Source organism: Triticum dicoccoides, chromosome 7B (genome assembly GCF_002162155.2).
Source record: "Triticum dicoccoides isolate Atlit2015 ecotype Zavitan chromosome 7B, WEW_v2.0, whole genome shotgun sequence".
Lineage (NCBI taxonomy): Eukaryota > Viridiplantae > Streptophyta > Magnoliopsida > Poales > Poaceae > Triticum > Triticum dicoccoides.
In genome coordinates this window covers 569,020,631-569,024,464 of record NC_041393.1, presented here as the reverse complement: position 1 = coordinate 569,024,464, position 3,834 = coordinate 569,020,631, and positions in this window count along the sequence as shown.

Below are 3,834 nucleotides of genomic sequence, written 5' to 3'. Positions count from 1 at the left end.
TGTGGAGGGGGCTTTTATAGGCGGGGCGGTGAGGAGGGCTCGGGCTCCATCGGAGGACACCTGTCCCCAGCGCTCGGTGATGAACGGTGCCAGAGAGCGATGGAGAAGGCGACGAAGGTCACGCAGACACTGTACAAGGGCGCGGACGAGCACAGGATCAAGGGGGAAAGAGACGAACACAGCGCACGCGCACTGTGTCGTTGGCCGGACCATGCCCATGCCCGCTGCGGCGAGCTCCGGCGTCGGCGAGCGGCAGGGTGGAGTTATGGAGGTGGAGACAAGGATGGTGGCAAGGGGGGGCACACTCTGGCTGGCCGAGCACCGAGCACGCGCTCAACAGAGGTGCTGGCGACGCGCAAAGCGTGGGTTGGGCATGCCAACACACTCGGACGAACGCGGTCAGCGCGTGGACCGTGACATCAGGCCACCTACGCACTAACAAGGATGTCTGGCGTGTAGTCCTTAGTAAACTGAGGTGTTACCATGGCTCGGTTTGGTTCCAGGAGCGGTAGAAGTAAAATGGTGATGATGTTAAGTTACTGGACAGAAACTTTGGAGAGTTACTATGGTATTTACTTTACTATCTTTATTAGATCTCACTTTTGCGAGTGACCGTGAAGGGATTGACAACCCCTTTATCGTGTTGGTTGCAAGGTTCTTGATTGTTTGTGCAGGTACTAGGTGACTTGTGTGATGTCTCCTACTGGATTGATACCTTGGTTCTCAAAACTAAGGGAAATACTTACGCTACTTTGATGCATCACCCTTTCCTCTTCAAGGGAAAACCAAGGCATGCTCAAGAGGTAGCAAGAAGGATTTCTGGCGCCGTTGCTGGGGAGACCTACGCCAAGTCAAGACAAGATTTGATCTCCTGTCATCTTGCCGATTTCTGGCGACGGGGAGACTTTGTCAAGTCAAGCCATACCAAGTACCCATCATAAACTCTTCTCCCTTGCATTACATTATTTGCCATTTGCCTCTCATTTTCCTCTCCCCCACTTCTAAAATGAATTTTGAAAACCTTTGCCTTTTCTTCGTCCCTCTTCCGTTCGATCTTTTGTTTGCTTGTGTTACCATGTGCCTTCCTTTTGCTTGCACCTTTGCTTGCTAAAAGTTTATGGATCCGCATCCACCTGCTAATCTTTTCAAGATATCCAATTATGATGAATCAATTGCAAGTGACTTGAGTGCACTAGATTATCTTTATGAGGTTTTGCTTGAAATTCGTGAATCTAAAAATTGTGATGAAGTATTTTATGAAGTGATTCGTGATAGATCTTTGAATGAAAAGCATGATTGCAATGATGTTATTATAAATTCTATTAATGTCAATTGTGTTAATGATATACAAAACTCTAAGCTTGGGGATGCTAGTTTTGCTATGTCTACTATTTGTTGCAATGATCATGATTGGGGTGATTCTTCTTATGATCTCGAAAATCTATTTAAGCCTCATGATGAATATGAGATTGATAATAGTGTTTGCAATATTATTGAAAGTGGGTTTGTAAGAGTGTCAACTTTAGATCGCACATATTTGGAGAATGTTCAATGTTATGAAATTTTTGATAAAAGTGGGTTTGGAGAGGTCACGACTTTAGTTAATGTTAATCCCACTATTTTGGAAGAGTGTCAACTTTGCATGCATGTGGATCGTGTTGAGAATATGTTATGTGATAGCTATTTTTTTGAATTTTCTTATGATCCCACATGTAATTATTATGAGAGAGTAAAATATGGTTGTAGAAATTTTCATGTTACTAAATTACCTCTCGTTATGTTGAGATTGCTATTGTTTGTTTCCACTTCCTTCCATATGCTAGTTTTTGCTTGCTATGATAATTTGTTTGCCTATAAGATGCCTATGCATAGGAATCATGTTAGACGTATATGTGTTTTTAATGTGTTTCATGATGCTCTCCTTGCGCTTCAATTCTTGTCTTTCATGTGAGCATCATCGAAATCTCAATTCCTAGCTAGGGGCGTTAAACGATAGCGCTTGTTGGGAGGCAACCCAATTTTATTTTTGTTCTTTGCTTTTTTCTCCTGTTTAGTAATAAATAATTCATCTAGCTTCTGTTTAGATGTGGTTTTATGTTTTAATTAGTGTTTGTGCCAAGTAGAACCTTTGGGAAGACTTGGGTGAAGTCTTTGCGATCTTGCTGTAGAAAACAAAAACTTTTGCGCTCACAAGAATAGCTGTCATTTTTTACTGGAGAGTGATTTTAGGTAGATTCTTTTTTAAGATTATTAATAGACAAATTCCTCACGTCCACCAGTTTATTTCAGAATTTTTAGAGTTACATAAGTATTCCAAAGTTAAAGATTTCTACAGAATGTTCTGTTTTTGAAAGATTCTGTTTTTCGTGTGTTGTTTGCTTATTTTGATGAATCTATGAGTATTATCGGGGGGTATAAACCATAGAGAAGTTGGAATACAGTAGGTTTAACACCAATATAAATAAATAATGAGTTCATTACAGTACCTTAAAGTGGTGGTTTATTTTCTTATACTAACCGAGCTCATGAGATTTTCTGTTGAAGTTTTGTGTTGTGAGGTTTTCAAGTTTTTGGGTAAGATTTGATGGATTTTGGAATAAGGAGTGGCAAGAGCCTAAGCTTGGGGATGCCCAAGGCAACCCAAGATAATTCAAGGACAACCAAAAGCCTAAGCTTGGGGATGCCCCGGAAGGCATCCCCTCTTTCATCTTCGTCTATCGGTAACTTTACTTGAGGCTATATTTTTATTCACCACATGATATGTGTTTTGCTTGGAGCATCTTGTATGATTTGAGTCTTTGATTTTTAGTTTACCACAATCATCCTTGATGTACACACCTTTTGAGAGAGATACACATGAATCGGAATTTATTAGAATACTCTATGTGCTTCACTTATATCTTTTGAGCTAGACAATATTGCTCTAGTGCTTCACTTATATCTTTTTAGAGCATGGTGGTGGTTTTATTTTATAGAAATTATTGATCTCTCATGCTTCACTTATATTATTTTGAGAGTCTATTACAGCAGCATGGTAATTTGCTTTGGTTATATAACTAGTCCTAATATGATGGGCATCCAAGATGGGTATAATAAAAACATTAATATAAAGTGCATTGAATACTATGAGAAGTTTGATTCTTTATGATTGTCTTGAGATATGAAGATGGTGATATTAGGGTCATGCTAGTAGAGTAGTTTTGAATTTGAGAGATACTTGTGTTAAAGTTTGTGATTCCCGTAGCATGCACATATGGTGAACCATTATGTGATGAATTGGAGCATGATTTATTTATTGTTTGTCTTCCTTATGAGTGGCGGTCGGGGACGAGCGATGGTCTTATCCTACCAATCTATCCCCCTAGGAGCATGCACGTAATACTTTGTGTCGATGACTAATAAATTTTTGCAATAAGTATGTGAGTTCTTTATGACTAATGTTGAGTCCATGGATTATACGCACTCTCACCCTTCCACCATTTCTAGCCTCTCTAGTATCACGCAACTTTCGCCGGTACCATACACCCACTATATACCTTCCTCAAAACAGCCACCATACGTACCTATTATGGCATTTCCATAGCCATTCCGAGATACATTTCCATGCAAATTTCCACCATTCCGTTTATTATGACACGCTTCATCATTGTCATATTGCCTTGCATGATCATGTAGTTGACATTGTATTTGTGGCAAAGCCACCATTCATAATTTTTCATACATGTCACTCTTGAATCATTGCACATCTCGGTACACCGCCGGAGGCATTCACATAGAGTCATATTTTGTTCTAAGTATTGAGTTGTAATTCTTGAGTTGTAAGTAAATAAAAGT